Raw genomic sequence first — 24,408 nt, 5'->3', positions numbered from 1 at the left:
TTATTATTATTGCCCTTTCTGAATTGCTTTATGTAAATGCAAGGACACATTTTTACTTGACAGCTATAAGTTATGAATATTTTCATATAAGGTAACATTGGCTAAAATGCCATACTGCGTTACTCGTACGGATGGGCTAGGGTAACCAGACGTACTGATTTTCGCAGTACAGTACTGTTTTTCAAAGAGCTGTCCTGCGTGTTGCGAAGATGTCTAGGAAATCGAGAAATATCCTTCTTCTTTAAAATGTCATGCGAAATGTCCAGAGTTAATTTATTTGCAATATCTTAATGTTTCATTCTTTATTCACAATATTTTGAATCAAACACACTCTTTTCCTGAATGATGAACCGCTGTGTTTTTTAACACTCCTCAGAAGACTAGGGATGGAGAACAATCAACAAACCATTTTTTACAATACATCGCTTTTACTGAGAAGGCCTTGTTGAGATATCGGTAAAGTAGGAAAGGTTTCTTATTGAACTTATGACAGTGATGCTAACCAAGTTAAATAGAAGTTCCTTTGTGCCGGTCTAAATTTTCTTTCATTTCTTAAAATAATACCACGCTTCGAAATTTATTATTATTATTATTATTATTATTATTATTATTATTATTATTATTATTATTATTATTATTTAGCCCAACACGAACTTTGACTGTACGTTCATAAAATAAACTAATTTGTTATTCATCAAAGCATTTGGAGTTGTGTTTAATTCCTTTAATAATTTTGTTCAGTGCTTCTTCTTAACAAAAATGTTCATTAACTTAAGGTTAACATTAATTGAAATAATGATATGCGTATTGCCGACGCAGTAAGATATCATATACAGTACTATTATACTTGTGTCCTACTTTTCGATTGTTAGAATGTGGTCATCCTACAATGGGCACGAGTGAGTACGAGCGAGTATTCTTTGAAACTCGATTCGACTAAAAACAGACATCTTTGAACGCGATTCGAAAAATTTCCTCCAACTCGACTCGAATTCGGGTCGAGTCGAAACAAATCTGGTTTGTAGTTTCGAGTATTCTCTTCAAGTATCTTGCATAGACAATATAGGTTATCAATGATACTAGTACTACTACTAGTACAACTTTTATTATTATTATTAATAATAATAAATAATAATTATAATTATAATTATAATTATAACAACACTGTGTTTAAACATGAAAGAAACGCGGTCTGTGTTTGAATACTAAAAAACTAGTTGATTGCTAACCTCGGTAGTCGTGAATTCTAGGAGTCAAGGATATTGTTCACGAGCTTGTGAATTTGGGTTGAGGGTTTAGGTTGAGTATTCGGGCTCGAGCCAAACATTGTTAAAAGTTATAGGGCACTGGCCAAATATCTTCAAAACTGTTCGGCCCGGGTTTACAATTGTAAACAACTTGAGCAGCTGGGCTCACAGCTCACTCACTATGGACCCGAACCGAGAAGTGAGCCGAGCCAACAGCTCACCGAACCGTGTCAGCAAGAGCCTTCGGCCCAGATGAGCCGAACCGAGCAGATGGTTCATCCAACCAAGCCAGTTCGAGCCGATGGTTCACCCCAAGCGAACCGGCTCGAGCCATCGGCTCAGTTATTACTTCCCAACTGAGCTTCTTATTAAAAAAGTATCTTGTGGTCTCGATATCGAGACGAGAAGACATGCGAGCATGTTTCCTCTAGTGAGCAACATTAAAAGTATTCCATATTACTACTTAGCTTACATTTCTCATGGCTTTCGCTTTCTAGTGGAATCAGGCCATGATTTCAAAACGAGTTAAAACGTAATAATAATAATAATAATAATAATAATAATAATAATAATAATAATAATAATAATAATAATAATAATAATAATAATAATAATAAATATAAGTATTCCATACATATAGAAATGCTTTTGACCAAGCACACAAGAAATTATATTTTGTCCATTTAGCACTATCATTCTTTTGTCACTCACAATTATTAATATTCATATAGTAAATATCTTATAATTCTTATATTTTAAAATCAATTGACAGGTCTCTGATTGCTTTTATGAGAAATAAATATTTGGTTTTATAGATACTACGCAGTGGGGATGATCGTGCGTCGTTTCGGTCCTATGCCGTTTCGGTCCTGCGCCGTGTCGATCCTGTGCCGTGTCGATCCTGTGCCGTGTCGATCCTGTGCCGTGTCGTTCCTATGCCGTGTCGATCCTGTGCCGTGTCGATCCTGTGCCGTGTCGTTCCTATGCCGTGTCGGCTCTATGCCGTTTCGATCGTACGTATTCTATGCATATAACTTGCACAGGCATAGAATCGACAGGAGTTTATAATTTGTAAGAGCAAAGATTAAACAGATAATAAAAATATTATTTTTTTAGGCACATGATTAAAAGTTAAATTATTTCAGAGCAGCGGCGTGAGAGCAAAACGGCACAGGATCGACACGGCATAGGATCGACACGGCATAGGACCGAAACGGCACAGGATCGACACGGCACAGGACCGAAACAGGTTTCTGAGCTGAATTGTCGGTCGTATGCCGTGTCGATCCTGTGCCGTGTCGATCCTGTGCCGTGTCGATCCTGTGCCGCATCCCCGTCTATATACGTATCAATCAACTCATTTTGACGAAGGAGTGAGAGCAGTAACATTTTGTCATGTGTTCCATTATACGATACTTAACATATTTTCTGGAAGGCTATACCCAACTCTAACGAGAAGTGACCAGTTACGGAACTATCGCTTTCTTTTTTCAACACAATTGATGGATATACACTATAGGCTGCATATGTGCAATCGCTGAATAAATCACATCCTGGAAAACTGTATTAGGCACTGCATATCGGAAGTATGTAATCCGAGGTATCCATTTTGTTATTGATCGCTTTCTTCGCCAATATAACTACACACACACACACACACACACACACAAATATATATATATATATATATATATATATATATATATATATATATATATATATATATATATTGGCTAGAAATAGCATACCACCGAGAAATGAGTTACGACCCATTGACCAAAATTGAAAAATTTCAGTCACGAGCGCTTTCTTTCGTTAGGGCGAGTTGATTGATATATAGGTCCCATGTGTGAATAATATCCAACTACATGGAAAGTAAATTACATACCTTGTACCGGAAGTGATTGACAGGAAATGACTAATTTCGGCATCGATTCCTCTATTTCGTCCGGTTGATTGAAATGGAGGTTGCATAGTGCAATCGCTGGTTACAACTCATACTCGGAAAGTAAATTAGATACAGTGTACAGAAAGTGTGTGATCTCAAATTAACAAATCCGGTATCGATCGCTTTACTCCGTCAACTTGAATAGATTGATATTAGCCTAACCGGCATAATCGTGGGACGTAAAAAATATTTGTGCATTCGCTGAAAAAAAACCACCTGTATTCAAATGTGTACCGTGTGTTGAAAGTGGTTAGTTCCGATACTGATGGCTTTCTTTCGTTAAGCTAGTTTATTGACGTTAAAGTTGCTTTTGTATAGTATCTGGATATAACCGACCCCCAAAAAGTGAATTAGGTATCGTGCAAAGGAAGCAGGTGACCGGAAGTTATCACTTCTGGAACTGTTTGCTTCCTTTCGTCAAAACGAATTGACTAATATATGTTTTGCATGTGTTCAATCGCTGGAAACACTCCAGCCCAGAATACTGTATTATTCTCTGGAAATAAATAATTAATGGAGAAACTTTTCCAAGTTCTTAACCATCTATAAAATGACAACCTTTGAAGTGGATGAGATGTATGTTGATGGAAATATCCATTTTTGAGACTGCATTGCAAATGAAATCTTAGAAGTACTTTCTAAATGCTAAACGAATTTATAGAAACTGGAAAGTTAATTTAGTAATCTTTAGACAGTTTAAATTTTGCAAGTAGTTGCTGCTAATGGTCACAAATATCAAGGTTATGGCATAATAAGAGTTTGAAGACCCTCAATCCCAATATTGATTTAACTTTATTTAGATAGATCGACACATCTTGAAATGCATCTAAGCTATCAATGAAAGCTAGGTAACTTATTATGTATTATACGAGCTATCTATGAGCGTTATTGCTAAAGTTATAAGAGAGATATTGTCGCCAAGCTGGTTAGAACTTATTTTATTCAATTATCGATACGATAAATCATTAAACAGTATATTGGATGGTATATTGGCATTATGGATGATTGTATGTTGGTAAACAACACATTATATGTATGAATGAAATAAACTCTGTTAAAAACAGTAAAAGAGAATTTCGGGAACATTAAATTTATGATTGAGTCCATGGTGGTAGTTGAAGCGGTTAATATTACGTATCCTATCATACTCCAAGTATGTAAAGTTTGAACCTTGCCCACTATATCTCGAGATTTCACAACACATATTTTAGTATCTGGAAAGCACATCTGTTTGAAATTAGTTTAAGCAACAACAACAGGTTTTATGTGAGGTTTTAACCTCACTAATAATTTTTGATGTTTAATTAATAAGTCTGTTAATTTAAAAAATATCTTAACATATAAAAATATTACTTCTAATTAAAAAACTACTAATTTATGCAGATATTTCCATATAGAGGGGTTGGATAAAAAATCTAAAACGTTTGCAAAAGTGTGAAAATCATACCTAGTATGGTGTGGGGTCTCCTTTTGCGTCCAAAACAGCTTGGATCCGACGTGGAATGGACGTATACAGCTCCTGAATCATGGTGTGTGGAATTTTGTATCGTTGTTTCTCCGAAACATGCTCCAGTTCCTTAAGGTATACTGGTGGAGGGTAATAAGACCGAACACGCCTTTCTATCTCAGACCACAATGCCTCAATGGTGTTCAGGTTTGGTGACTGTAGGACCCAGGGGACGTGTGGTAGCTTCTGGTCATGCTCCTCAAACCATTTTTTCACCGTTTTTGCAACGTGACAGGGTGCCAAATCATCTTTGTAGATGCCGTCACCATCAGAGAACAATATTTAGCCATGGGTAGAACCTGGTCCCCCAAAATGGCCTCATATGCCTTAGCGTTCATCATTCCGTGCAGGGCTATGATGGGACCTGCGGACAACCACGATATCACTGCCCATACTGTAACAGAACCATCCACATGCTTTACAGTTGGGAGCAGACAGTCTGTATCATAGGCCTGCGACGGTCTTCTCCATACGTAAACACGACCGGTTGTTGGAAACAAGATGAAGGTCGATTCATCGGACCACATTACATGTTTCCACTGCTCATGAGTCCACGCCTTGTGGTCCTTGCACCACTGGACACGTCTCTTCGGATTTACTGCTGTGACCAGGGGTTTGGCGATAGCGGCCCTGCCATGAATTTTCATTTTATGAAGTTCCCGTCACACTGTTTTCGATGAAACCGGGTTCTGTGGGCCGGCATTGAGTTCAGATGTAATTTTCATTGCAGTGGTCTTCTTTCCGGTCCCTATCTGACAGGATTGTCTTTCGACCACTGTTGTGCTTTGCAGACGTCGTTTGCTCATGAATTGTGTATGCCCTCGTGGCATTGGACACAGTGCCTTTCGATATTCCCACAATGTTCGCCATTGTTGCCACTGAAGCTCCAACCAGACGGGCAAAACGATCATGCCTCTTTGGAAGTATGTCAGGCCGCCCATTTTATCGCACCACTTTCACACCACGACACTCACAGGGGAACGGGTTACTGCTGATGGAAGAGGAAGGTCCACAAGACACATTGAAAACAAAAAAGATCGCCAACCTCAACACGCGTTGTACAGTGGAGGGCCAAACTTACGTGTCCTGTATGAAGTAATTTTAGATTTTTTTGTCTACGCCCTGTACGTATATTGAATACAGGACATGGATAGACAACGTTTAATTCGCCGTCATCCTGAAGTTGTTAATTAACTGATTCCATTAAGGAATTGAACGAGAAAATTACTTTAGCTGAGTACTGCAAGAAATGGAATTTAAAACGTAGCTTTCGTTCAAGAGTTATTGACTGAAGTGACGGACGAACGGATGTACTAGCATTGCAATCTGATAAGAATCACAATTGAAATCCTAATAAATAGGATTGTAAAGAAGAACTACGAATCACTTGAATATCAAGTCGGCAAAGTATAATTATTAGAGAGATAGACTAATGCCATCGTTCACTTATATACTTGAGTATCTTTTTTAAAAGAGTTTTGTACGCAGTAAATTGAAAGATCATAAACTACATAGTTATGACTTCCGTTGACAACATAGCAGAAATATGAATTTTCAATGAAGTGTCGAACTTGAAGTTTTTCGCCTGGATAATTTCAGTACTGAACTTAGGCTATTTGGCACCCAACCGGCTCAATTCTTGCTATCGTTGTTTTCGAGGCATTTGATTTAATCATTTTAGTGACCATCCCAGTTTTGTAGATATTGTCGTGCTGTTATTTTCTGACAATACTTTGTAAAAACAGGGATGAATCCATATGGTAAAGTGAATTGGGAGTTATTGTAAATGTAAAAGTTTGGCCAGCACTCAAAACTCATTCTTATTTATTTATTAAACAATTACCAGATGTGTCTCAGATGCCGTTTTATATTGGGTACCTAACAACAACAATAACAATGGAAAGGCTTTAAAAAGGTATCGGCCAGTTTTGTTCAGTAGGTATCATCCCGGCATTTGCCTGGTAGGACTGACGAAAATGATACAAAACTTATTGTGGTATCTGTATATGGCGCGATGTTTAAGATACATTCAAGCGAACTGCTTTTATAAAAATTCTGACAATTGCTTTTAACTTTAAACTTGCATATTTCAGTATTTATAAAGAGTTTTTAAAATATTGTGTTAACAAAAAATATAAATCTTGTTTTGGTCTATAAAACAATGCCCATATATTTTCTGTATAATTTAGCATAATGTAGTTACGAGATTTTACGTTTGGTGGCTTCGCAGCTTTAATTTATAGATATGTTATATTTGAATTATTAAATGAGAGTTAATGGTATCAAACTTTCTCCACCACTGCAGATTTCACCTTTAGGTCATGAAAGTCAACAATATGTGGTGGGAGAAGTTTTTACGTTCCAGTTGACGTTGAATTATGGTGCTTTCAATTTGTCTTTCGGTAAATATTCTAGTAAAATATTTAATCTCATACAACTTTCCATAGAAAAAAGAGTAATAGTAACATTTCCATAGTAAAATTTCATCTTTACATGAATAATGAATATAGTGAGTGTGACAACTTCTTTCATCATAATGAAATGGTAAAGGACAAAAAGACTTTCAGTTATGTGTAGAATATGATTGAAGCAATTCGAGAAAATGAAAATTCATTTCGCGAGTTAGGCGATGAAGTAGTGAATTTTCAAGGTGCCCATTAGCGAAAACAAAGGACCAGTATCAGCCTTTTTTAAATAAAGACAAATAATAATATGACAGTTATGTGATATATATTTTGCTGTTCAAAACGCAAAAACGTAAGCGGGTAAATCATTAGAACATCATTAGAAGATACTGTTTGTATGTTGTGACTGGAAATAACGTGACAAAAAGGTGCACCATGAAGAAACTGAGACAAGGATAATGTTACACTGCTGTACTCATTAAAAGAAGGTCCAAGGACAATACTAGTGCAAAGCGTGAATTCTGATGATTTTTGTCACATTAGTTTATCATTTTAACTGTTTCGAAGACTCAGACTCAGACTCAGTTTCGACGAGTGATGAAACAGGCCTGTTTCGGAAAAATAAATAAGAAAAGAATAATTGATGCAGAGATCACGGTAGCAATCAAACCATTTTAAATGCTTGTCCAGCCACTATGGTGTGGTCTCATTGCATGTGACTAAATTTCTTCAATAAGAGGAAGATCTACAAATATGGTATTTAAAGCCTAGAAGAAAAACCCTGAATCACTAACTGAAACAAGAGTAAACGTGATAGATGATCATTTCACTCTTCTTGATTTAGTCGCTCCCGAATTTGTGTTCATTGAACTGCATTTTATTACTCTATATGAAAATCAGAAAGAAGACATCATCAATGATTTAAGGAAAATAATATTCTGCTTCAAATCTTAAAATTAAGAGAAAATGTTTCTCATGCAAAATGCTCTTCTGTATCATTGCGCCATTCACGTGTGAGACCCATTTTCAATTCCTGGCGGGAGATCATATGGTTCGAATCCCATGTTACACTGAGCTCCACGTCTCATATAGCCTCGCTACTAAAAGGGACACTATAACTGCAACATTCCAGATGTTTTATTTACGAAGCACGCAGTTGGGATTCTGAAAACATGGCTGAAATTACACTTTAACAACCTTGCAAATATGGTTGGAAGTAAGACACAAATAGATTTCTGCCAAGATAGATCAACATTCTCATCGCTACTAACACTTGTCAGGATCAAATGTGAATGCCAAAAGTGAATAAATTCATACAATTTCAATAAGTAATTATTAAATTATACAGAACTTCATAAGGTTCATTTCAAATTACATGATTTACCTTTCTCCAGTCATATTGATTTCTTTTAAACAATACCGTAATTCCTTTGTTTAAGACGATTTACAATCTGAAAATCGTTCTTTTTTTTTTTTAAAAAAAAAAGCTTGTCAAAACATCTATCTATCAAAATGATACAATAGCAATAAAAGCGCTTTTTTGTGTTATACTGCCGACGATAACGTCGTGATACAGAAAAAACATTAGTTATGATTATCACATATATGGGCTATGAGTTTCAACAACAATAATAAAGGAAGTAACTTTATTCATACACAGGTGAATTATTATTGTTGTTGTAAAACATAGTGGTACAAAACAAGAAACACAGATAGGAATGTGGAATATTAACATGTAGGATTGAGGACAGACAGCAGATAACAGTGATCAGACGTAAGGATTATGAATTTTAGGAAGATATCTTTATTTAAAGAGATGAAGTGTTTGGACGCCACAACACATAGGGCAGAGTTAGTATTCACAAATGAGCATATCTTCTGTGTTGGGGCTACTCAACACTGATAATAGACATGGGGAAGCCCTTGTTAGGTGGAGTTACTGTGCAGACGATGGGTAGATGTGAGGATTGAATTCTGATGGATGATAAGTAGCGAAGAAATGATGGTCAGGGTGCTCTAGATGCGTCCGGTTATAGATGGAGAGTGGATGTCGCAGTGGAGGATAGTAATATGTAGGTGAGGCGAAAAGGCGACTATCAATGTGTATGGTGTCCATAAGCGTATGGTGCTGAGTTCTCAATTTCTTTTCTATGTAGCGAGAGCGAAGATCTTCCAGATGTCGAGTGATGTGCGAGAATGTTAGTCGTTCATATAAGAGACGTGTTGGGCTAGGTAATCTGATTCGAAGTGCAAGACGCAAAGCATGGCGCTCTGTAATACTTAGGTGCTCGTAGAAATCATCACTCGCACTAACCCAGGCAGTGTGACCGTGAGTGAGACATGGGCGAAGAAATGCCTTGTACGTGTTTAGAACAGTATCGGTGTGCAAACCCCAGGTAGTACCGACCAGCCATTTCAGGAGATTCAAACGATTCTGCACTTTCTCCTTGATGGAAAGAAGGTGAGGTTTCCAAGGTAACTTGGCATCGAAGATTACCCACAAATATTTAGCAGTAGTGCTGGGGTAGATGTGTACACCGTCTACATTAATGTTAAGTACTGATGGATTACGGCGTACACGACTGCGTTTCTTGGGTGGAATGATGACGAGAGCCTGAGTTTTAGTACAATTTAATTTCAACTACCATCTATTGCACCAGTTGCTAAAGGCATCTATAGATTTTTGCAGAGAGATATTGATTTGATGCATAGTTTTGCCACAAGCCAGCAGTGCAGTATCGTCTGCAAATGTGAAGGTATAAATAGGCTCAGGCCTTGCAGGCAGGTCACTAACGTACGAAATATATAATAATGGTGATAAGGCTGAACCTTGCGGGACACCGGTGTAAGGAAAAATAGGGAAAGATAAACTGTCGTTGATGGAGATATATGCAAGACGATTCGTAAGGAAGTGGTGCACCATACGTATATATGTGGTAGGAAGATTGAAGAAGTGTAACTTATATACGAGTCCATTATGCCACACGCGATCTAAATCCTTTTCAAGATCGAATAAAAGTAGGCATGAGGGTGCAGTTCTATTATAATCGTTCGTAAGAATAGTGCTAAGTCCTAAGAGGTTATCAAGGAGGCTATGCTCAGGACGGAAACCAGCTTGGTGTTTAGGTAACAGATCATGTATTAGCAAATGCCTATGGAGTCTGCGGACTACGATGTGCTCAAAGCTTTTGCCGAGTGTGGACGTGAGCTGAATTGGCCTATAACAAACTGGATCCAATTATGTTTGTGGGGTTTCAGAAACATTAGCACTTTAGATACTTTCCAAGTAGGTGGATTGTAGCCGGTTCTGAGGACAAAATTGTAAAGCGTTGCCAAAATATGTAGCAAAATAGCAGGACCTTCTTTAATATGGCGGTAGGTTATACCATCAAACCTTGGCGCAGTGTTTTTCTTGTGACGTATCACGTCTGTAATATCCACTGGTGTTATTGGTGCCGTTAAAGCATGCTGATCATCCAGAGTATGGTCCATGTTAATTTGAAGATGTCCATTATGAAGGTTGGTATATCTGGCAATGCGCCTGTAAAGTGTCGACCCATCTCGAAAGGAGGTTCGGGTGTGAAAGTGGTCTGAAGAACTTGGACAAAGGCATCAGCTTTCGAAGAGTCCGTGGTGAGTGCAGAATTCTTGTCGAGTAGAGGGTAGTGAGGAGTACTGGTTTTCCCAATTAGCGGTTGAAATGTTTCCAATACTTAGTTGGATGACTCTCATATGCTAAAGCATTAACTGTCTTTATCCAGTTGCGCTGGTTATATGCTCGGATGTAATTTTGAACCACGCGAAGGTACTGACGATGAAGTCGCAGTGTGGCATCATTACGGCTGTTTAGGTAATCCTTGTACGCTGATCGACCTAGAGAGATGAAGGAGAGATAGCGAGGTGGTAGTTTAGGCCGATAACGATTACCTGTGGTTACAGGAATGGATTTGCACCGCTGGTCTGAATGTTTTGCGTAATACGATCTAAAGTCATGTCAGCGTAGGAATGTGAGATGGAAGTTGAATATCTGCTAGTGCGTCGTGTATATCCTTTACAGGATCATGATCGCTACCAATATAATCAAGGACACTGACATCAAGATATGGTACTACTAGATGAGGCAATTACCACATCAGGAGTTGTATTAGAAGATGGACGGGTTGCTCTCGGCAGTGGACAAATTTTGCCCTTCGTGTGAGAGGTAATGAAACCGGAAAATAAACGTTTTACGGTAGCACTTCTGCTATAGTAATTAATGTCAGCCATGACAAGATAGGAGCAAAAATTCTTATCCAGGTAAGTGAAAAACGAAGTAGGTATGCGAACATGCGGTCGAACATGTATGGTTGCTACAGTGATAGGCCTTGATTTAAAATAAATTGTGACAATATTATGCTCCGGTGGAGGTTCAGGGAATTTGTGATTAATGATTTTGATAGGTAACTTATGTTGAGTGCCAATAGCTGTTCCGCCATTTGCTCGCTGCCCCAGTGATCCATCATGGCGTATGAATTGGTAACCAGGAAAATAAATTGATTTTTTTTTTGGAGTCAGGAAAGTTTCATTTAAGAGAAAACTATAGACCTTATGTTCATTTAATAAAGCAGTAAGTAGGTCTTTCTTGGTACAGAGTGACTGGATATTGAGGTAAAGAAACGTTATAATAAAGGCCGTATCCATGTATGAAAGTTAAACTTGGGTTGTAAGAGGATAGGTTTGAAAATGGAGTGTCTGTCCAGAATAGGTTGCTTTGACATCTAGGTTATAGAGTATTTTAGTTGCATATACAACTTGGTGAATAATGTGAGTCCGCAAGAAAAGGTGTATGTTCTGGAGAGCAAGACTAAAGAAGCTGATCATGTCTTCGACTGTAACGGGTTCTCGAAGAGAGTTATTCGGAGGCACTGGTGTATCTGGTGTACGTAAAGGCACCACTAGTTCGGGTTTAGTGGGCTCTGCTTGAGGTTTGGCCTTACATTTGTAGCTATAGGTAGGGTACGCATCATAGCAGGTGTTGCAATTTGGTGGCGCTGCTCCGTTAGGACAGTCTTTAGTAAGATGGATTTGACCACAGTAACCACATTTAGAAGTGTTCGGATAGTTAGGTGTCAGGTGCTTGTTGTAAACCTGGCACTTTTCACAGAGAATCGGAAGAGGTGGAGATGTACGAGAGGGTTCTACTTTATGGTGGCGTTTAAATATGTGGGCCCCATATTGTAATAAATGGTCAATAGCTTGCTGTTCGTTTGTCAGAACTCGAACTAGATAGGTCGGGCCAGTATTGTTGCGTATACGAATACATTTGTGGATGCTGACGTCTTCAGCAGTAAGCTCTTCTTCTACTTCCGAGTCAGTTATCTCGGGATTGACACCCTTGATGATGACGGAAAACAGCGGTGGTTTTGTTGGTGGTAGAGCTTGTGTCTGGCGTTTCGGTTGCAAGATAGCAATATTTGCATTCTTGACAAAGATCTCAAGGAAGACTTGTTGCGAACGTGGCGATGAAAATCCAGGTTCATGGACTTGAGAATGACACCATTGTTAGTGAAACGAATCTCGACTATCTCCAATCGGGGCACGTATTTAACAAGCTGTTGAAAAATATGCTTTGAATTCTTGAATTTTGTATCAAAGTTTGTTAGAAGAAAATTATAAATTTGATCCCGAGATGGAGGTGGTGTAGGGTCGGAGCTAGTCGAAGGTTGGATGTCCATATGTAAGTCCTTGTCATCAGCAGTGTTTACATTGGCCACCTCAGGAGCAGACTCCTAACGGGGACGCTTATCAACCGACTTATCCGAAGTAACATATTCCCGCCTAGTACGCCTACGTTCATCCCTAGGCTGGGGCACCACAGGTGGTAGTCTGTGCATCGGGTTAGCGCCCCTACTAAAGTGATGGAGATGAATGTAAAGGTAGAGGTAATGCTTGGAACCAACTAGCAAGAAATGAGATGAGATGAGATTAAAACAAAAATACAGGATTTAACACTCCAAAAGGCGTATAATCCCTTTGTCCACCCTGTAAAAAGCGTATTTGCACCGATCTCAGAAATACGTATTGCAATACTTCGTCATCGGAAGGTGCAATAACTGCTTTAAAACAGGTTAGGCTAACCCAGAGACAAGTCCAATAAAAATTTTTTTTGTAATAGTAAAGGGTTAGGGATTTAGGGAATTCCTTATTCATCATTTGTTGAATGGGGATAATATTCCTAACCCTAGCAATTAGAGGGTTACGCCCTCTCTTTGGCACAGGTGTTATTACACATTAGTTTTATTGCATTGCTTGATAGACTATGTGCAATTGTGAAATGAAAAGGGTGAAGAAATAACTAAACATGAAATCGTGTAGAAATAACATTTAATATGAGTGCAGAAAAATAGTATACAATATATATACAATAAACATACATTTATAAGTGGTGCAAGTAGAAAACTTTTTTTAGTAGGACTATTTAGAGAAAAGAGTCCATAAACATAGAATTGTGTTTTTAGGAATAAATATAATGCAGACGAAAGAAGAAGTGCAGTGCATGCACGCCACAATCACAGACACAGTGTTAAGAAGACAAATGCAGATTAGTTCTTCTGTCTCGGGGCGGCTCGAGACTGATGGTGACATGGGGAAAGCCCAGTGTTAGTGATGAAATTATACATGGTGCAAGATGGAAACAAATTAGGAAGATGATCTGGTGTGATAAATTTGGAAGATATCGCGCTCGTCGGCGGTAGGATGCCCAGTATTGAGATACAACGTAAGAAGGACATGTAATGGTGTGTGCAAGTACCTATACGGGGCGTCAGTTTTGAGCATCAGCGTGCAAAGTTTCAAGAAAAAATGGGTGTGAGACTGTCAGACGAAACAGTATGTATTTCAAACGGATATCTGCGAGATGTTGAGGCAGTTGAGGAAAATCGATATGCTCATAAGTGAGAAAGTTGGGATATGGCAGCCTTATGCGATGCGCAGGTCGAATGACATGACTTTCGAGTATTGACAACCGGTCACAGAATTTTGTGGGAGCGTTGCACCAAGCTATGTGTTCACAAGTTAAGATGGGTCGAAGGGCCATTTTATATGTATTTAGTAGCAATGACGCGTTTAGGCCCCATGTAGTTCCAGTTAGGCGACGTAGAAGATTGAGCCGGATAGTAGCCTTTTGGGATATTTTCTCAAGATGAGCCTTCCAAATTAGTTTGGAGTCGAATACAACCCCAAGACATGTAGCCGTTGAGGTAGGTTGAAGAGGATGGTCATTAAGTGTGATTTTGAGGTTTCGCGGATTGCGATGCACCTTGGAGCAGCGTTTCTGGGGTAAGAAGACTAATGTTTGTGTTTTCTCGCTATTGACAGTAAGTTTCCAAGTTTTGCACCACTACATAAATTTGTTGAGAGTGGATTGCAGTATCGTGCTGATCTGATGCATAGTCTTGCCGAGAGCTAGAAAGGCTGTGTCATCGGCATATTGAAATAAAAACGTTTTGCATTGGTTTAGATACAGCGGGCTGAGACGGAACCTTGTGGAACGCCACAATATGGAAATATAAGGTGTGGAATAGCTGATCCTATGTAAACATATCATATACGATTAGTTAAAAAGGTATATGAAACGTAAGTAGCAGATCGGGAGGTTAAGCTTCTATAACTTTTGAATAAGGCCATAATGCTAACTTTATCGAATGCCTTTTCAAGATCCATTAAGACGAGGCAAGATGGAAAAGCCTTGTTATATGGATTTGTGATTATTGTAGAGAGACGAAGTAACTGATCGTTAATGGAAAAGGCTGGTCGAAAACCTGCTTGGTGTATGGGTAGTAAGTTATGCTCTTGGATATGTAAATGGGGTCGCTGCACAAGAATTTTCTCAAACCGCTTACTGAAGACTGATGTCAGTGGTATTGGGCGGTAAGACGTCACGGAGTGTGCGGGCTTATGAGGCTTAAGAAACATGCAGATTTTGGATACTTACCAACCCATATGGTAAAAGCTTATACGGAGAATAAAGTTGTAGAGTGCAACAAGTAGTGTAAGTAAAGAGAGAGGACCTTCTTTAATTACCCAGTACGAAATATGATCGATGCCGGGTACAGTATTTCGTTTCTTATGAAGGTCACGTTGAAGTTCATGGGTAGTGATAGGTGCTGTAACCGGATGGTCGATATCTATGACGTGTGAGAATGATGGTTGTAAAGCTGCAATAGAAGACAAGTCTGGGCGTTGACGAGGATTGTATGATATTGCAGGCGTAAAGACTGACTGTAATTGTGTTGCGAAAGCATTAGCCTTATCTTGGTCTCTGAATAGAGGTACAGCATTGTCCGAAAGAGGGTACGTTATTTTAGTGCTTTTGCCCGTAGTCTATGGAAGGTTTTCCAATAACAGCTTGGTGAGGCTTCATCGTTGAGTTTATTACAGGCACTGATCCAACTGCAACGTTTGTATGCTGTGAGATAATTTGTAACAGTGCGTTGTCATTTTTTTGTGTTGATGAAGAGATTCTTCGTTGCCCGTTTGTTTTCATTCTCGAAACTGTTGTCGTGATTTCTGTATTAGAGAAAGATACTGTGGAGGCAATTTGAGCTTAGTCGGATAAATTTTCTCTACAGGTATAGCTTGTTGAGCACCGCTACGTACGGCGTCTGTGATATGGTTGCAACATTGTACATTTCAGTTTCTGATGTTGGTGGTTAAAAAGTGGAGACACGGATATTGACGGTGTGTCGAAATTGAAGCCAATCAGCTTTATCATATCGGTGGATAATATGAGGTTCTATTTTTTGTAGAGCTGGAGGAATCTTTTTGGTGGTGAGTTTGATGGGTCAGTGATCGCTCTCGATCTGTCAAGAACCTTCACCTCACAGTTGTTCATAACCGTAAAGGATGTGATTACTACATCCATGGTTGTTTGGCTAGCTGGTCGAGTGGGACCAGGAAGATTATGAATGTGAATTTGTAATGTATTTGAAACAAAGCCCGTAAAACGTTGTTTTTCTCTAGCGCTTCTGCTATGAGTATTTGTCAGCCATGATGATTATATTTTTAAAATTATGGGCTATATATTCGAAGAAAGTAAATGGTATTGGATGACCAGGGAGTATATATATATATATAGTAGCTACATTAACTGTAAGAGGAAGATAATATATGGAGAATAATAGGTGTTCAGGAAGGTGTGCAAATACAGTAGGATTGTACTGTCGATAAGGATGTTTGGGAGAAAAACCTATTAACACTCCTCCTTGAGCACGTACGTGTACATCGTGGTAATCATATTATTGAAGTTGATAGCCAGAAAGTCGTGCTGAAGAGCCTGGTTTTAAAGCTGTTTCGTTAAGGGATACGATATCGATTTGTTCTTCTAACAGAAGAGGCTCTAGAAGTACTTTATGTTGATGGAAAGATCTGATGTTAAGAAAAAGTAAAGTCTGAGCCATAATGTGTACTGCCATATTGGTTTTAGACTGCTGTTTCTAGAGGTGCGATGTGGAAGTGAACGAAAGGTCCTGAATATGTTGCAGTAAAGTTAAGGTTAAAGAGAGATTTGGCTGATGAAATGGCAACACGAAGTATGTGCTCACGTTTAAAAGGAAAAACATTTTGTAACACAATTGTGATGTAACGAAGAAGATCTTCGACAGAGAGAGATTGTGCGAGAGACTGTGAGGGTGGAGTTGCTTTATCAAAGCTTTGTACTGGCACAGTTAGTTCTGGTCATTTCGGTTCTGCTCGAGGTTATTCCTTACTGCGGTAGCTGTATGTTGGGTGATTTTCGTTACAGGTCCAACAGTTTGTTGTTGATTTTTACATGATTTTGTGTCGTGAGGGTGACCGCAATAGCCACATTTAGATGGATTAGAGCATTGGTGTGTAAAATGAGCGTTATAAGTTTGGCATTTTTCACACCGAAGTGGCAACGACCCTGGTGTCTTGGAAGGCTCGACACGATAAAGTTTCTTATAAATAGGAGCACCATGAGCTAAGAGATAGTCAAGAGAGGTCTGATTTTGCGACAAAACGCGTACCATATAAGTACGTCAGTGCTATTTTTAATGCGAATGCATTTGATAACCTCAATTTCTTCTTCTTTGAGTTCTTCGAGAACTTCTTCATCGTTGATTTCTGGTATCACTCCCCGGATAAAAACAGAAAACATGGGTGGTTTTCGAGGAAGAGATGGTTCTTTTGTCTTCCTATCTGCTTGTTTCGTTAATTTAGCTGTTTTATTAAAGATTTCCTAGAACGCTTTGTTTCGGAGTGTTATACCGAAATTCGGGTCTTTGGAGCGAATTATGAATCCATTTCTAGTTTTAATAATCTTTTTCATACTAGCTCGAGGAAGATACTTGATTATTTGTAAGAACACAAACACCGTGTGCGTGGGTTTTCTCGGGGTTCTCCCGTTTCCTCCCACTTTCTTCATTCCACCATTTCATTCATTACTCATCATCACCGTCTCCTTTAGCCTAACCGGCATAACCGTGGGACCTAAAACTCAAAAATTTCATTTCATTTTTTTTGTAAGAACACCATTTTAGGGTGAGTATACTTGGTATCGAAATCGGTGAGCAGAAAAGAATAGATTGGTTCTTTGGCTGTATAAAAGGATGAAGTGCTAGAACCAGCGTCCATAGCAGAGTCCAGGTTAGTAGGCAGAACAGGAGACTCAGATCTCTCACGAGGTCGTTTACTTGATTGAACAGAATCACCAGAATAATTACGATCTCTGGGTCTAGTTGTTCGTAAATTGGGTTGACTGCCCCATGAGAGATGCCTAGTACGACCGGGGCGAGATACATTTTCACGGTCGACTGCAGAAGAGCTAAGACCCGGTGGCCCCACGAACTGGGGTAGGTTCCTGTGCATTGGTCCAAGGACCAGCACAACCTATCCGTGTGATTTGACAAGAGTAGTGATGAAAACAATAATAATAATGATGATGATGTTGATGAAAATAATAATGATGATGATGATGATGAAAATAATAATAATAATAATAATAATAATAATAATAATAATAATAATAATAATAATAATGAAAATAATAATAACAATAATAATAGAAATAATAATAATAATGATTATGATGGTGATGATGATGATGATAATGATGATGATATTCCAAAAATACAAACGACCCTCCGAAAGTGTCAACTTTCGTCAATCCTCTAAATAGCGTATGTCTGTGATGCTCACAAGTGCGTATGCTACACCTGATCCTCGCTAACAGATTAACAGCTATAAGAGGCTGGGTTCTACTCAAAAGTAAAGATGATCAATAAAAGCGTCTGAGCTCCAACCTCTAACTTTTGATTTCATTCCTTGCAATTATTTGTGATTTCACGTTTATAACAAAGACAAACATTTTAAAGTATGTGTATTTTAAATAAATCATTTAAAGAGGTACTTTTTCATAAAGTTTATCCTTGTAAATTATTGTTCAAAGCCTTTCCATTTTAATAAATCTTCTCCAAAATAAATGCAGATGAATTCTGCTGTCATTTTTGGGGCTTTTTTAAACTACTAGCTCAACCTGCGCTCTCTACAAATCACATCATTCGCATCTGAGCATGAATCTCCTTCTCATTCCTCACAACATCTATACATGTCCCTTTACAGACACAACTGCAAGACATCTTGATAAAGATCTCGCACCATTTGCAAGATTTGAGCCTACTTCCGGTTTTAGTTTCTACTTTATGTATGACCAGTGTTTTCTTTCTTCTTGCATGTAGTATTTAATAAGCAAAAACATTACATAAACACTAATTATAATGTCAGTGATATATGGTGTTCATTGGGCAAAACACTCAAAAATATAGATTCATCTTAGACTGGAGAAATGGTTATCCTTCCTTTTTCATTATTATTTGGGAATGAAACAAACGCCAGAGACCTATACAACCCCTATATAGAATAATGTGGTGTTGGAATGTATAATGCGTAGGATATAGTTCTTTAGTTTTTTTTTTTAATTTCAAGATTTCCAGTGTAACCGTAAAAATGTATTACAGAAATAGTGACCGTTTATTTTTTAAATATTCAATTAGAACTGGACAATCTACATAAAATTTGCAATCGATCAGTGAAAACGACATCTTTCTAGAGCCTGTAGTTTCCGAGATCTCAATGTCGAAAGGATTGGCCACAAACATATAAACGCCCACTAACGTATAGTTTAAAAGAACTCCAAATATAGCAGCACAATTCATCTGCATATATTTCGGAGGAGGCGTAATAAAAGGCAAAGGCTTTGCACAATAATTTGGAAGGATAAACTTTGTGAAAAGATCTCTTTAAGTAATTTATTTAAAGTAAACTTTTTTAAAAATATTTGTCTTTGTTATGAACGTGAAATCACAAATAAATGTAAATCAAAAGTTTGAAAGCTAAAGTTATAGGTTGGAGCTCGGTCGCTGTTAATTGCTATTGTAGCATTTTAATAGATAGATACGTTTGTGGGTGTTTATATGTTTGTGGCAATTCTTTCGACAGCGAGATCTCGGAAACTACAGGTTCTAGAAAGATGACATTTTCACTGATCGATTATAAATTTTGCGTAGATTGTCCAGTTCTAATTGAATATTTAAAAAACGTGGCCATTATTTCTTTATTACATTTTTACGGGTACAATGGAAGTGTTGAAATTTCCATTGTTAAAAAAAGCAAAAAAAAAAAAAAACTAAAGCATCATAACCTACCTATTATACATTCCGACACGGTATAATTGATAATAGAGGCTGCATATCTCTTAGGCGATTGTTTCCTGGTCAAATTATGATGAAAAACGAACGATAACCATTTGTCTAGTCTAATTTGAATCTTTTTTGTTTGGAGTGTTTTGCCCAATGAACACCATATATTACTGAGATTATAATTGATTGTATGTGTAATGTATTAGCTTATTTTTAAATATATAAAATGATAATTATGCCTGTTGTTCTGTATGATTGCGGAACATGGTCGCTTACTCGAAAGGAAGAACTTAGATTGAAAGTATTTGAGAACAAGATCCTGAGACGAATATTCGGACCCAAGAGAAACAGGAATAGGGAATGGCAAAAACTTCATAACAAGGGACTTCATAATTTATACGGTTTATCCAACATTGTTATGGTCATCATATCTAGGAGGCTCAGGTGGGCAGGTCATGTAACCAGTCTGGAAGAAAGAACGAACGCTTTCAAAATCTTAACTTGAATACCAGCCGGAAAATGACCATAAGGAAGCCCTTGGCGCAGATGGAAGGATAATATTAAGATGGATCTCGCAGAAATAGGAATACAAAGTAGAAACTGGATCTAATTGGCTAAGGATAGAAGTCACTGGAGAGTTTTTGTGAACGCGGCATTGAACCTCCGGGTTCCATAGGCTATAGAGTTAGTTAGTTTATGTATTTGCTTATTACATACTGCATGCAAGAAGAAGGAAAACACTGATCATACATGAATTAAAAACTTCAACAGGAAGTAGGCTCAAATCATGCAAACGGTGCGAGATATTGAAAAAGTAATTGAAAAAAAAAATCTTCCCTTTACGGTATCTCTTGCCGATTTTTATCAAGACGTCTTTCACTTGTGTCTGTAAAGGGACATGTACAGATGTGAGGAATAACAAAGAGATTCATACTCATATGTGAATGATGTGCCTGTGTAGAGAGCGCAGGTTCAGCTGGTAAAAATATACAAAAAATATATTTGGCCTTACATTCGCTACGAAGACTAAAAAATGCATCTTTAAGATACATAGTAGAGTCACATGTACAGCACCTGGAAATGTTTGTTTGTATGATCCAATATTTTATTAATTAATGTTGAAATCGGAAGTAGTAATACATTTACACTACTTCCTGCTGTTGTAGAGAGATTAGAATGGAGATGTAATACAAGCCACTCCTTGCTATCTCGTACAGTTTTCAGTCTATGGTGACCAACATTAAGCCAGGAGTGATTTCTCTCACTTCCAGTTCGAATGGGGGTTATGAGAGAACATCGTACTTATTCTGAGAACGTTAAATCGACTCCAAAGAAGTATTCTCGCTATTTATTGTCGATTTTACTCTCTGCAGAGGTGGTTTTGCTCTGTACTTTCTATAGTGAACACCATTTAGATCGGGAATGATTAATTTTCTGACACTTCCAGTTTCAATAGAGTGGTTCCGGTTTTAATAGGATTAGATTGGCGATGGAATCCATTCCTAGGACGCTTAATTGACTGTAGAAAAACGATTTTTGCTATATGTTCCGTTTTATTTTCTTTTTACCCCTTAACGATCAACGTTAAAATAGGATGTAGTTGATTTCTTCCACTTGCAGTTTTAGTGGAGAGAATAAACTGGAGATGGAACATATTCTTGAGATGCTTACTTGATTACAGAAAGCCGCTTCTTGCTGTATATTAAATTTTTTTATTCTACTGTGATAAATTTACTACTCGAAGCTTGAATACATGATTAAGAGGGAAGTTAATACTTATTTTTAGAACGCTAAATTGATTCAAAGAAAAATCTGTTTCTCGATCTCTTTTATCGATTTCCCTCTATGTAAAACAATATTGAAACCGGAAGTTGTACTGAATTTCTATCTCTTCCAGTCTTAATATAAAGTTAAAGATGGAGATGAAAATTAATTCTCGGGGCGTTTAATCAATTGCAGAAAATTTCCGTTTTTTCTCTATAGTAATTAATGTGGAAACCAGAACTAGTTGATTTCCACCATTTCCGGTTTTAATGCAGTCTCCAAAAACAAACTCAACTCGTAACTTGATCCTCTACATCTTGACCAATTTGGGTGGTGATTCAAAGAGTAGTTCTTCAGATTATTTGTATTTCAAACGAACGGACGAGGAATATAAGGGATCTTTTGTAAACCAAATTACTTAAAAATTACACTAGTTTGCTCACTAGTACGGTATTGCTTAGTAAAATTGAACTGATGAACTTACAATAGGTTTACAGAGATTACGAAACAGCAATATGCGATTTACACTTAACTGAAGCCATTTGATCCTGTGATTTCTTACAGGAAATAATTACAGTGGCTAAATCTGGTACATTTTCGCTTGTACCAGAGTTCACTTGTATTATACAAAACTTTGAAGGTTGGTCAACCTGAGTATTTTGTCATTAATGCCAGTTCTTAAGAATCTCTCACTCCATACAGACACGTTCCCGAGAGTCTTTAACTGTAAAGATTCCAGCACATTACACAAATTTTCAATTGAAATCTTTTACAGTAGGCACTATATGACTCAATCCCTCATACAATTATTGCTCACCAATTATTTCTCTATGTAAAACAATATCGAGCCAGGTTAGTTATCAACTAAGTTACTCCCTATCTATTATCTTTTCTATTTTTGAGATTTCTCTCTAATGTATATGTATGTATTTTGTATATTTTAACTTATATTTTGCAACTCTGAAATGAATATGCAAAATAGTTAAGCGTAGTAGGTACAAATTAACAGCCTTAACTTTGCCATTTAAATAAATAAGAATTAGAACAGTTAGGAAGAAAATAATAGTAGGCCCACTGATTGACTTATTAGGTGGAGTGGATTATCACCGTACCACAGAACAGAATGTCGGTATTTTAAGTTCGAAATGTATCTTACGTCTGAGAAAGCTTGTCTTGTGCCTAGCCTCTGACGCCTAGCCAAAATTCTAGGGGTCATTAGTGAGTAACAACACTATCGGAATCTTGGAGATGGAGATTATTGATATTATGTGACTACTCATTCGTCTTCCATACATTATCAAAGCACACCAATTGTATCTGGGTGATGTCTCTGGTGTGAAAAACATTGTGCAATCATGGAAAAGGGCATTCAATCTGCTATACACCAGGTGAATGCGGGGAACAAGGATATCGCAGAAGATGAGTTCCATCTAGAAAGTGTATAACATTGCTTGCTATATGTGATGGCATTTTATCCTGTTGGAAAGTGTATTCATCCAGAATCAGCAGTATAAAGACCAGACATCTCATAGATGTAAAGTTGGCTAACGCTCAATAACGGACTTGTGTAGTGACGCAAAATGCAGACGTCAATCAACATGTTGAAACATTTCGGCCAGATACAGATGTTGCCACCATCGTCCTACAGATTGAAGAATTTCGGGCGAGAAGATTAATGTTATAAAATTTAGTTTCTCATGCCAACCGTTAGCGGTAACTTTGTAGCCGAGCACGAAAGTGCTGTTTAGTCAAGGGAAATGCAACAATGAGCTCAGCGATGTAATTTAGAATTTTTTTCTGGGAGGGCAAGCATTAATATTTGGACCCTTTAGAAAAAGTCGTTTTGAGCTCTCCCGCAAAATTCGAAAATGTGGCCCTTCTTTCCGTCTTTCTCGTACTCTTTGTGCCCCCCGGATCCTGTGGGCCCTCCCGCACTTCCCTGGGCCCGTTCCATACACGACAAATTAATTAAGGGGACAATATTGAGAAATCTCATAACCATACTAATAAATATTATTTCTAGGGCCTCTAATAGTAGACTTTTTTTTTTGACTGAAATGTGCCCACGACTCATTTTTGTTTTATTTACCTTTTGTGTGATGTTTTGTCTTATGTAATGTGATGAACCTGTCTGGTGCTTCATTTATAATTTCATGTTCGTATCGTATATGGAGTAAGAATATTTTGTCTTAAAGTGGGCCCCCTCGAATGGCGGAGAGCTGAACTGGGAGGGCAGTTGCCCCTGCCCCCCACAAGTTACGGCCCTGAGTGTGTTCCATACAAATGCGCACTGCCTCACAAGACAACTTTGAAGTATTTGTGAAAATACTGTTAAAGCCCTTTCTCATTTGGCTGCGAACTGCCGCGAGTGGCGACGGTGAATTGCTGCGCAGGGTAGAAAGACATTGCAAGCAATGGAGCTCTTCACATACACGCGGCGGTCGTCGCCGATTTATACGGCGAGCAAAAACTGACACCTCTCCCTGCTAGAAAGCGGCGTGGCAGATTGCCGCGTAAAGCCAAGCGAAACATTACAAGCAATTGAGCTCTTCACATATAGGCGACGATCTGCCGCTTGGGTGATGGGCGAGAGAACAAGTGTTGCCAGGAAAGAGTAGAGAGCGGCTGCGATAATATGGATGTGTGTGTGTTTTACGTATATATGTGTGTGGAGTGTGGAGTGTGGAGTGTGTTTGTGTATGTAATTATGTTCTAGCCAAGGACACCTGGAGTGCTTTTAACCAAACTTCAGGGACTAGAGCAGTGATTTAAAGAGACTTGAGTCAATAGTCGGAACGCTTACAACAAGCCAATAAATCCGAAAAATACGAATAATAATAAT

General features: G+C 38.0%; 1 protein-coding gene across 1 annotated transcript in view; it reads left to right on the top strand.

Annotated features, from left to right (window-relative positions):
- Positions 1-24,408, top strand: part of LOC145678378 (limbic system-associated membrane protein-like) — an 869,469-nt gene that overhangs the window by 757,936 nt on the left and 87,125 nt on the right. The window lies entirely within an intron of this gene.

This window comes from Thermobia domestica, chromosome 2 (assembly GCF_964235325.1).
Source record: "Thermobia domestica chromosome 2, izTheDome1.hap1.1, whole genome shotgun sequence".
Taxonomy (NCBI): domain Eukaryota; kingdom Metazoa; phylum Arthropoda; class Insecta; order Zygentoma; family Lepismatidae; genus Thermobia; species Thermobia domestica.
The sequence above is the reverse complement of the archived record's forward strand: the minus strand, read 5'-3'. Positions and strand labels throughout refer to the sequence as shown.